Below are 12827 nucleotides of genomic sequence, written 5' to 3'. Positions count from 1 at the left end.
TATATAGCCTGTGGCATTTTTTCTGCAACCTGAAAGGTCTACAATTGGAAACTCTACAGACAGGAATGTGAGGGATTCCTATTTTTGCGTGACTGTATGACCTTGTTATGAAATAAAACAAAACGGACAGGTCAAACGCCCGCTGTGTTTACAGGAGGGCAAAACACCTTCAGATATTAACAATTCATAACCTCATACCAGAAGTTAAGTTTGTGAATCGGTTGAATTTAGAAAGACCTTGAGAGGGAGAGACTCAGTTTAGACTTCACAGTGTGTACTATAACACACTGTTGCACAATCAGGGCTTCGCTTTGACTCTATGGACGTCCCTCCCCCTTCCAACAGTTGCTACTGTGACTGGTACATTGTTGCAGAAAGCCAAAAGTCACAGGGGCTTTTAATCATTTGTCAGGAAGTCTAAAATCCAATTACCAGTCAACATCGTTTCTCTAAGTCAAATAACTGATGAAAGTCTGACCATTATTATTTCACCAACACAATTGTGCAAAACATGACCTATCCAGCAACAGGAGACAAGACACTAATTCCAAAGCCCTAGTCATGCATGTATATCATTAAAGTTATTAATTAGACTTGTACGTTTCCTACACAGACTTGTCAGAATGTGACTCATTGTTCTGCTCTGTAAATTAAAGTCACTGTTGAGATACAACAGTTTGTGAAAGTGAAAGATGAAAGGTCCTTTTAACTAATCTCCTGGATCAAGGTAGTGTTACATGGACTGATAATAGGAAGTTGCAAATCACACCTGTTCAAATGAAAATGTCAGACACTGCTGTAATTAACATGACCTCAAATGTATAATTTCTACGGTCAATTCATGCGCTGAAGGTGCTATAAGTAGTATTTCTACATTAACATATCTTAAAAATTACCAAAAATTACCATTAGACTGTTTAGAACAGGGGTGTCAAACTCATTTTAGTTCAGGGGCCACACACAGCCTAATATGATATAAAGTGGGCCGGACCTGTAAAATTATATAAATAATAGCATAAGAACTTATAAATAATGTCAACTCTAAGTTTTCTCCATGTTTTTGAGTGAATATAGTCAAATTCTGTAATGAAAATGTTTACATCTACGAACCATCCTTGAACATAACACAAACAAATATGAACAACCTGAAAATTATTTTTAAAAAATAAGTGCAATTTTAATAATATTGCACCTAGTTTGTCATTTATACATCACAATTTACAGATCACAGTGGATCTACAAATACACAAAATACGTAATAACAGGCAGAATATTAGTAAAATTAGACATACAAATTTTAAGACATTTCAGGATGTTCATATTTGTTCAGGTTGTTCACATTTTTTATAAAAAGCTAGTATGTAAATGTAGACACTTTTGTGTAATCTTACTTCTTTTAAAACTAAAACAAAAAGAAACATTTTCAGTTTTCATTATTTATAAGTTATTATGATTGTATTTAATTGGTCTGACCCACTTTAGATTGAACTGACCTAAAATGATTTTAACATCCTTGATGGCTAATATCTTCAGTGTAATTTCTGTATTTCACAAATTCATCCCATGTTCCAGCTTGGACACTATAGTAGGCTGGTTTTGGTCCTCAGGCCGCATGTTTGACACCTGTGGTTTAGAAGGAAGAGATAAGAAGTGACATCAAGACACCAATGTCTGGGATTGTAGCGATATGCACTGAGTATATGTAAATGAGGGATTTACGTGACCACTAGAGGGAGTAGTGAGTCCAAAGTGACCAGATGGGATGAGAAGTGCTAATGCAGGTATTGATGACACAAACTACAGAAAATAGAGGTGATTTGTAGTTTCACTGTGGTTGTTTTCTGTCTAAAAACAGGGCTAAGCTAACATGAAGACTATAAGACTCAGTGTTATTTTGACCGACTGTCAAAACTGTTGAGATACAACAGTTTGTGAAAGTGAAAGATGAAAGGTCTTTTTAACTAATCTCCTGGATCAAGGTAGTGTTACATGCACTGATAATAGGAAGTCGCAAATCACACCTGTTCAAATGAAAATGTCAGACACTGCTGTAACTAACATGACCTCAAATGTATAATTTCTACGGTCAGTTCATGCTCTGAAATTGCTATAAGTAGTATTTCTACATTAAAATATCTTAAAAATTACCACAAATTTCCATTAGACTGTTTAGAAGGAAGAGATGAGACGTGATGTCAAGACACCAATGTCTGGGATTGTAGCGGTATGCACTGAGTATATGCAAACAGGGGATTTATGTGACCACTAGAGGGAGTAGTGAGTCCAAAGTGACAAGATGGGATGAGGAGTGCTAAGCAGCCATTTTTAGAGTCAGAGCAGGTGACAAAGTGATAAAAGCTAGAAGCACTATTGTTGTTTCCACCACTTGACACAGCCCTGAATGAAATAAATGGAGTTTGATGCAGAAATAACAATGTTTCTTTTACATGGATGAGTTTGATTATGTGGCTTATGAAGGTATAAAATTATTATGTGATGTTATTATCTATGCTAATTTCACCATTTGTTGATCAACAGTTCAGAATAAACTATGACACTTATGACCTTGTTTGGACGATTTCAAATTTATCTTTAATGCAGGTATTAATGACAAAAACTACAGAAAATAGAGGTGCTATAAGTAGAGGTGATTTTTAGTTTCACTGTGGTTGTTTTCTGTCTAAAAACAGGGCTAAGCTAACATGAAGACTATAAGACTCAGTGTTATTTTGACCGACTGTCAAAATAATCAGCTACAAAATAAAGCAGTGAACTTTATATTGTGTTCAGTGGAGGCTACAGTCTGTAGATCAGGGGTCTCAAACTCATTTTCTTTCAGCCTGATTTGATCTCAAGTGGGCCGTACCAATAAAATAATAACATAATAACCTGTAAATAATCACAACTCCAAATTGTTGCCTTTGTTTTGGTGCAAAAAAACCCCCCATTAAATTATGAAAATACTTACTTTTCTAAACTATCCAAACAAAAACGATGTGAATAAACTGAAAAAAATGAAATTTCTCAAGAAAAATAAGTGCAATTTTTACAATATTATGCCTCGACTTGTCATTTATACATGTGCATTACAGATCAGATCTACAAAGACACTAAACACTTTGTAACAGGCAGAAAACTGTTAAAATTATGCTTAATTTTCTTTAGAAATTTCAGGTTCATATTTGTTCAGGTTATTCATGTTTTACTGTTACAGGATAGTTTGTAAATGTAAATATTTTCATAATTTAATGTTATTTTTTGCACTAAAACAAAAACAAAAATTTTAAGTTGTCATTATTTATAGGCGTAATGTAAGATTATTTTTTTCACATCAAACCAAGAAGAAAATATGGAGTCATTTTACTCTAGGTTATTAGGTTATTATTTTACTTTAGATCATATTGGTTTGTTTGTGGAACCTGAGCTAAAATAAATTCAACAGCCTTGACTGTGGAATTTTTGCACTTTGCTAATTCATCCCACGGGCCAGATTAGAACCTTTGGCGGGCCGCATTTGGCCGCATGTTTGAGATCCCTGCTGTAGATAGACAACATTGATTCATTGGAGGTTTTAAAAGATGTAACTGTGTTCTGGTTTGTGAATTCCCCCTGCTGTTGGAAGTTTGGAATATCACATGTAGCCCCTTTAATGCCTTTAATGCTAATATAGAAGGCTTGAATCAGAAAAAGGCTGCCGCTGTAGCTCCACAAGAAACCTTACTTATGTTGCATTGCTGATTTATGTGCGTTGAATCAATAGAAGAATGCTAAAATGCTTGAATTCTGTCACCAGTTGTGTTTGAGTGCACTCTGTGAGGTATTCTCAGGGGCTGTCTCTAGTGGAAAACAAGAACCTGAGTTTGTATTTGTTGCTTTGCTGTTTGTGATCTTGCCATGCTACAAGAGTGATGTCTATAATATCTGTGTGTGTGCTCTAATGAGCGTTAGGCTCTCTGAAGTGAGAAGTGTTTTGTCAGGTAAGACAGAGTGTGCATGCCACAGTTATCATAAAAATCACAACATTAGTACTGCATTTCTGGGTGTTTTTTTTTTTTTTTTTTTTTTTTTTTACTTCATTTTTATTGTTTATTTTATGTACATTACAAAACAAGACAAACATGGGGGACATATGGGATACATCGACTATAATAAACCTTGTGACTAACAATTGTTTTTAGTAATGTGACGGTGAAGTGAAAATTGTCCATTTCTTCCATTTATCATGACACTGTTCTTCTTCAGTCCTCAGTCTATGGGTCAGAATCTCCATCTCAAATATTCCATTCACAGTTTGTATCCAATCGTTAGTTGTAGGTGGTTCTAATCTGCACCATTTTTTGGTAGTCGCCTTTTTACAGGCTGCTAATAGTATTTTAAACAAATATCTATCATTTTTCTTACATTATTACCAATAATACATCCAAAATACATCACCAAACATGTTTTAGGAATTGCATAACCCAATATCTTAACAACTGTTGAATATACATTACCCCAGAATGATGCAAGTTTAGGACATAACCAAAAGACATGTGCATGATTTACATTGCTATCTCCACATTCGCTCCAACAAGGTTGAACTCTGGGCATATATTTAGCTGTAATTTTAGGAGTTCAGGAGAAATCAAATTATATTTTTCCAGCAATGTTCCCTCCATGTTCTTGAAGAAGTGGTTGACGGTTGAGTTCTCCAGATATTGATCCATTTTTCCTCTGAGACACATATTCCTGGTTCTTTTTCTTCCATTTGTGTTTCACATCCAAAGTGTCCCAGCCTCTCTTCCCCCTTAATTTGTTTTTCATTCTCAGTAGATGAACAAAGGTGAAATCAAATAAATAAATGATTAATGTTGGTGAATGATGTACAATGATGAATATTTTCGATGAACTGGTGCTCCAAATGACAAATAAAACAAATCTATCTTGTAAAGTCATTCTCTTAGCTGCAGTGGAATACACACATTTTCAAGATGAATGGAGTTGCCTCCCTGTTGTGTCCAGATCATGTAGTCTCTCTGTGGCACGATTGTGCATCCTGAACCGGACCATAAATTCCCGTCAGTGTCAAGGGGTTGACGCTTCAGCTGTCAGGGAGAATCATGGGATATCCTGAGGAGAAACTCAACCTGGATGATCTGGTCTCTGAGGGAAGGAGGAGGAGATGGGATGGACTACAGGAGGCATAAATCAGCTTTGAATCTAAAGAGGCGTGGAGTCAACAACTCTACAGTCTGAATCCTGAAACTCAACATATACAATGTAGAGAAATTGTTTGTATATGTACGTACTTTATATATGATGGAATGATTTTATCTAGAAGTTCAGCATTATGCATGAGTTCAGCTGTAGAAGTAAAAGTCTAATTTTTATTTCATATCAAACTTGAAAAACAGCTTAAAAAAAGAGTCTTGCTCTAAGTCATTATGGTGAAAAATGTCGATATGGGAAATAAAAAGTCGGGTAAAAGAAAAAAGTTAAGGCAGAGTTATTATTCCTGAATCTCACTGCTTCCCTGCTTTAAGCCACATGAATTTCATGAGGAAGGATTTTTTTAAAAGGTGTTCTTCACTTTGGCAGCACCTCACTTTTCTGGACTTTTAGAACATACTTAATCCCAGCAGGAAAAGGCTCCAGGGACTTTCAAACATGTTTTCTGAGGTGAATAATTGATCAGGTGTAGTTGGAAGCCTGAAAGTGTGCTAATGAGTTAATTAGTGTGGTACAGTGTGATACACATTTGGAAGAACAGAACCTGTTCACATTATATTGTTTTTCAGATGGCGGAGCTTCTCAAAGGGCTTCCTGTACTTTGAGCGCTCTACAGTTCACATCAATAAATCAGTATTATTGTGTGTGCATGTGTGTGTGCATGTGTGTGTGTGCATGCGTGTGTGTGTGTGTTTTAACCACCCAAACGTTAAGTAGTCTAATTGGTAATATAGGATTGAAGCACCAACCCCAAATAAAATATTATTCAAATACAATTACGGAGTTTGCTTTCATTATAGTCTCAGCCTTATCATTAACCTTATACTTATTTTACATTTGCAGTGTTGCTCTGCAGCGCGATGAGCTCGAGTAAAATGCACATTGTCACTCTTATTCTACACCTTGTTTATTTATACTTTAGAACACAGGTGTCAAACATGCGGCCTGGGGGCCAAATCCAGCCCGCCAAAGGGTGCAGTCCGGCCCGTGGGATGAATTTGTAAAATACAAAAATAACACTGAAGATATTAACAATCAATGGTGTTAAAATCATTAAGGTCAATTCAATCTAAAGTGGATCAGATCAGTAAAATACTACCATAATAACCTATAAATAATGAAAACTGCAAAAATTCCTCCTTGTTTTAGTGTACAAAAAAGTAAAATTACACAAAAATGGTTACATTTACAGACTGGCCTTTTACAAAAATGTATGACATGTGGAATTTTAACAATACTCTGCCTGTTACTAAATGTTTTATGTATTTGTAGATCCACTGTGATCTGTAAGTTGTGATGCACATGTATAAATGATAAATTAAGGTGTAATATTGTTAACATTGCACTTATTTTTCGTAAGAATTTTCAGGTTATTCGTATTTGTTCATGTTATGTTCAAGCACAGATCGTATATGTAAACATTTTCATTATAGAATTTTACTTTTTTCACTCAAAAACATAGAGAAAACGTTGAAGTTGACATTATAAGTTCTTATCCTACTATTTGTATTATTTTACTGATGCGGCCCAGTTTATAACATATTAGGCTGTATCTGGCCCCTGAACTAAAATGAGTTTGTCACCCCTGCTTTAGAATTTACTCTTAAAATTTTGTACTTCAGAGTTTGTTCTATTTTTTACAAATGTGTATTTATTCCTGTTCTTTATGCTGTGATTTTTTCTTTATTATTTTTATTATCGCACACTGTATTGGTGTGAGCACCCTAATTTCACTGTACATGACTGTGCATTCTATTCTATTCTATTCTATTCTATTCTACAGAGTTTTTCTGGTCCATATGGTTTTTCTTCCCTCAGTGGATATTAGAAGGGGGATCCAGTTAGAACTAGTGGTGACAAGGGGGTCACCAACACAACTGATAATGAACATGAACTGTAGGACCTCCTCCCTCCATGCTTTCCTCCCCTCTCTCCCCCCTCCTCGCTCTGTTTTAACGGGACCTCCTGCCTCAGACAGGCTGCACACTCATAGGGGTGTTTTAGAGGAAACTCTGAGCACCGTGACGGACACACCATATAGAGTCCCACACCTGGGATATGAATTAGCCAATCAGAGGTTAAGTACCCTGGTCATGGGCCCGATGACAATGCCTCACCTGGGATCACGACTCTTTGACCTGTCAGGTCACAAGTCCATTGACTCAGGGTGCAATGGGTGCCTGGTGGCTCAGTGGAAAAGTGAACTCATATCTCAATAAAGTTGACAATATGGATGTCTACAGAAGATGTGGAAGCGAAACAACAAGTTCATCTGCGTAAATAACTGTTTACATTTCAAAATGATCCTGACTGTGTTTTGAATAATAGATAGATAGATAGATAGATAGATAGATAGATAGATAGATAGATAGATAGATAGATAGATAGATAGATAGATAGATAGATAGATAGATAGATAGATAGATAGATAGATAGATAGATAGATAGATAGATAGATAGATAGATAGACGGACAGAAAGTTTCTTTTCCTCCACTTGGTAATATGCTTAAATTCAGCGGGTCGTCTCGTCTGATCTGAGGTCGTAGTCAGAAGTCGGAAGAGACAGACAGACAGATTGACAGACAGATAGACAGATAGTCATATGTCTTCCTGAATGTCTGACATTACTTGTGGCCATGTCTTCTGAACCAAATTATGCACTGTGAATATGAGTCACATCAGTCACAGCTCCGACATTTACGTACCACTCTGTTATTATTGTTTTGACTGGGAGGCTTGAAGAGGCAGAAAAGACACGATGTGCCTTTCCTATTGTTTTGTGCACAGAAATAGAGAAAAATATGCTCTATGTTAGAATTGTTTCACTTATTTATTTTTTTTCTCTTTATTGAATATAGTGCAACCTCAAGCATTTAAGGCCATATTCTAGATTTTGTCTTAAAACATGTTGTATAACAGCAACAGGAATTAGGCAGGTGGACAGAGTCCATGCATGCATGCTCTGACCACACTGTATTTTTACAAAAACTTCCTTCTGCAGCCTTATATAGTTATGCTTGCAGAGGCCTATCAGTTCACTGCCAAGGGGTGGAAGAGCGCCAGTCCAGTCTGCCATTGCACAGCGGCTAAGCCCTGCATGAACAATGGCTCAGTGACTCCTTGGGCTAACCAACCTCTGACACAGACAATATCAGAGCCACTGCTGCCTGTATGATACCATCTCCCACTGAAAACACAGATAATCTTTTTGGCCCGGCTCCCTCAAAGTCACAGGCCAGACTCGATGGTGGTCAAACAAAGGAGGGAGTGACTGTCTCTTGGGCTAAGCTAACAGACGGCTCCTCTCACTCGTGCACTGAGTTGTGGGTTAGATGGGTGGCTTGGGTTTCAAAGGCGAAGGGGAGGGAACAATGATGGCATCTGACTTTTTTCTGGTGGACGACGCAGGGATTCAGTTCAAAGGCCGAGCGGCTGAAGTGCATCAATTAGCGAGGGAAAGAGCTTGCTAAGTTGCTCGATCGGCGGCCAACTCTCTATGACCTCAGTCATTACATTGTGAGGCACGATGAGAGCGTTGCAAACTGGTCGAGCAATGTCAATAACCCTTTTGCAAATGGACCGGTATTGATGGACTGGCTTAAAGGGTTGTTCCTGAAAATGGGCACAAAGAATAATAAGGAGAAAAGAAGAGAAAAGAGTAACAGATTGTAGCAGCTGTTCACATGCCTGTATGTCCAATTGTTTCAACAGTGTTCACTGTTATAAACATGGGGAAAAACCCTCTGCAGCTTATCACCTGACAGCCACTGGTGATTTAAGTGGGAATGATCTAAAGGTCCCTCGTGATTGATTCTGTCCTCATTCAGGAGAGTGATGGATTAGCCCCTATTCTGTTCTTGTATGTGTTTGCTGTGTGTCCCTATCTCAGACACAGCCACTGATGGGGACTTAGAGGGGGCACTGGCCTTGACCCGGCAGGAGACGATAGAAGCCCTCTTGTCTGGCCGGTGAGGTGAGATGTTGACCCTGTTGCCCTGCGTCTGGCCCTGAGCGTTTCACTCAAGCTCTTAGTCATGTATACTGACAGTCAATAGAAACTTTGAGGTAGAAATGTCTGCATATTTCTACATGTAGGGGGGTTGTAATTATTCATTATGGATTTATTGACGACTTAGTGCTCAGGTAGTTGAGATAATGATGAGTTGTCATGTTGTCACAGTTCATTGCACATGGGTTGGTCTCTTTGCAAAAGTGGACCAAATATACATTGAGCAATACTCAGTAGGTATCTGCACAATTTGAGGATTGGTTTTGAAGGCCTATATAAAGGCCCAAAAAAGACCACCATTGTTAGTCCAGTGAACGGCATCATGCCACGTCTATCACATGAGCAACGTCTCCGGGCACTGGGTATGGTGGAGCTCCAATGATATAGCCAGGCGTATGGGCTGTTCCCAACACACAATCAGAAACCTGGTTGAACGCCACAACACCACAGGCTCTGCTGACGATAGACTGCATCCAGGGCGAGAGAGAGTGACAACGCCCAACCAGGACCGCTACTGCTGTGACTTTGTGTTTGGCAGGTGCCATTTTCTTTTGTTAAGTTTTTTGTTTTGAAATTATTCTTGAAACTTTAGATTTTTGTTTTTGTATGCCAATATCCTAAACAAATGATTCATATGAAAAACTTCCAGTTTAGGGTTTCAAAATAAAAATTATGTCGAAAAATATGGTCTCAAAGTTTTCATTGACTGTGAGTGTACTATCTGACAAGTGCCTCGAATACAGGGTAAGTATTATGAGTGGCATTTCTTAAAAGTGACTTTCCCCGCACAATACTATGAACAAACTGCACGCTGAACCCAACTCAAAGGATACGTTTTTAAGGCAGTCTGAGTGTTTTTTTTCTTCTTCTTTTTGCAGTATCGCTTTGATGTTGCAGCCTGTAAACGATATGGTGGAACATCGCTATCATTAATATCACACTGCCTCTGGGAGTCAGGGATGTAGCCAGCGATAACACAGAATGAATCCAATCATCAGCAAGTGTGACTGTAGCCATGGCAACCTCGGTGACAAAGATCCACCAATATTAGTTTTTCCTGAAGTGTCTGAGCCTAGAACAAAGAGTGTTTTGTTACAATGAAAATTAGACTCTTGAATAACAACAACAGCAGACTTTTTTTGAGGGGACAGGGGGATAAAATGCCTGGCTCCAAGAGAAACTAATAGGATATTGATGAATGTCAGTGTTGACGAGTGAGAAGAGGGGCACTGCTGCACTATATAATTGGTTATATGGGGTCTATCATTAAAACAACAGACAGCAAGGGCACTGAAGCTTTGTCTGGACGCAGGCGTTAACATGATAGCCATAAAGCCACAGTGGGTAAAGAACACAGTCATGTCTGGCTCAGCCAATATGGAAAGCCTGTGTTACTCAAAACCACTATTTTATCCTGTTGATTCCCATATTTAGTTAATATGAAACTTTTTCCGACGCCATGTAATCCAGAGTCAACATAATTTGACATGGGCTTTAAAAAACATTTTTAGTGTCTCTGTGCGTCTCCAGGCTTTCATTAATGCTTATATAATGCTGCAGTAATGTAGTCAGTCGAAAAATAGATGCACTTTCAGTTGCCTGTCTAATTTTCTGAATGATTCAGGTCCTGTTGTCTAATAATGAATTTGGTTCACAATTGAAGGGAACATTTAAAAGCTGCTCACTTAAAAATACAGTTATTTTTCAATGCTCAAGGATATTTATGGAGATTGACTATTTTTTAATCAACTCAGTGTCTTAAACCTTAAAAATCTTCATAATCAGTCTGTGAGGGTTTAGTGTTTTCCAAAAGAACGTAAATTATTCATAAGGCTACCTGTTGTTTTGGGGAAAGTACTTCTAACATTTCACTACAGATTATCGAGCACGTATCCTTGAAAGTAACCTCAACAGATTACTCAGAGTTAGGGTTATCCACACAATACTACAACATGAAGCACTGAACCTCTGAACCTATTTGTGTACAAGCAGCTGTTGTATAGATATATACTGTGCGTATCCACAAATATTAAAACAGCGTGATGTGTTGTCTGGAAAAAGAGATAAAGACTGATTTTTTTTTTAAAGTAAAAACCAGCAAGTAAACTGTGTGAATTTGCAATACCATAGTTGAAAAGTTTATTCTAACATCATGTTTTAAGTGTTTTATACCTTAAAATTAATCCAATAAAAATGTAAATGGCCTCAGAAAATAGTTACACACCAAAATATATATATCATTAAAAACATGAAAAATACAGATTATAGAAATTGTAGATTTGCGAAATGTTTAACCAGTAATAATTGTTTATTTGATGTGCTGGGAATTGATGATGCAACTTCAGAACACTGAACTGGATTGTTGAGTGTTCTACTTTAATCTGGTTAACTGAGCATCTCTTCGACATTATATGTGTTTTAGTATAAGAAGTACAAGACAAAGGGATCTGAACTTTGTGCTTGTATAAGTCTAACCTCTTTGTTTAAAGTGTTAACAGTTACATGTTGTTGTTGTTTTATAATAATAATGTGCCATACTGAGCTCATTTAAATACGCTCAAATCCCAGGAATTGTAGCTGCAGCCTTGCTGTACCTAATGGGGTTCATACTAAACTAAACTAAACTAAACTAAACCAGAAAAGGCAATGTGTATCTTTGATTTCCCATGGCATGAAATGGATGAAACAGACATGATGCAACTAACAATAACATAATATTATTCCATATATTGCTGTGCTGACAAGGCTCATAGAGAAATTTTCAGTCGACTAACAATTCTGTAAAGTAATCAGGAACCTGGGTATACAGTTCAACCACAAGTGGAGTCTTTGGAAACGCTTTGTTTTACAGCAGGGGCTTATGGGATATTAGTGATGCTTTTTTTTACATTTCAAAGCAAATAATTCAGATTGACTATTTGTATTCTAAACACAGTTGTATTTAACCCATAAAGACCCAGTGCTACTTTGTGGCAGTTCCCAAATGAATTTTTCTCTCTAGTTAACCTTTCTAAGTGATTTACCATCACTTATTACAGTATTCTCTTCTGTATTTTGAATTTTTTCCAGTGATAATCAAGTATTTTCCTATATTTAAGTTACTGATCATGTAGATATTCATAAAAAATTCTGATTAAAGTTGAGAGTTATAATATCAGAAACAAAGAAAACTGAAGAAGTGACTTTTTCAGTAAAATCTATCATTAACTGAAAATAAACCAAGTGTCTCCATCCACTGTTATTTATCCAACTCCATGGGTTTTACTGGTGAATCAATGTTGCAGAAGATGACAGTGTATCCACGTTCACTACGGAGCCTCTGAACGTCCAAATGGGTCATATCTGATGACCGTGAAAAGGTGACAAACATTTTACACCAACTATTTACATGTATTGATAGGATTTAGTGGATAAACAGGAATTAAACATTTTACATTGGACATTTGGGTCTTTATAGGTTAATCTTGTTCCATTTATTCAGCCAATATCTATTTACATCTCCAAAAATTAGCAACACCTTGACATTTAAACTACAATATTTACGACTGTCTGACTTTCCTGTCAGCGATAAACGAAATATAACACACAATTGATCCCCATAATGTTGAT

This window comes from Sphaeramia orbicularis, chromosome 12 (genome assembly GCF_902148855.1).
Source record: "Sphaeramia orbicularis chromosome 12, fSphaOr1.1, whole genome shotgun sequence".
Classification (NCBI taxonomy): Eukaryota; Metazoa; Chordata; class Actinopteri; order Kurtiformes; family Apogonidae; genus Sphaeramia; species Sphaeramia orbicularis.
The sequence above is the reverse complement of the archived record's forward strand: the minus strand, read 5'-3'. Positions refer to the sequence as shown.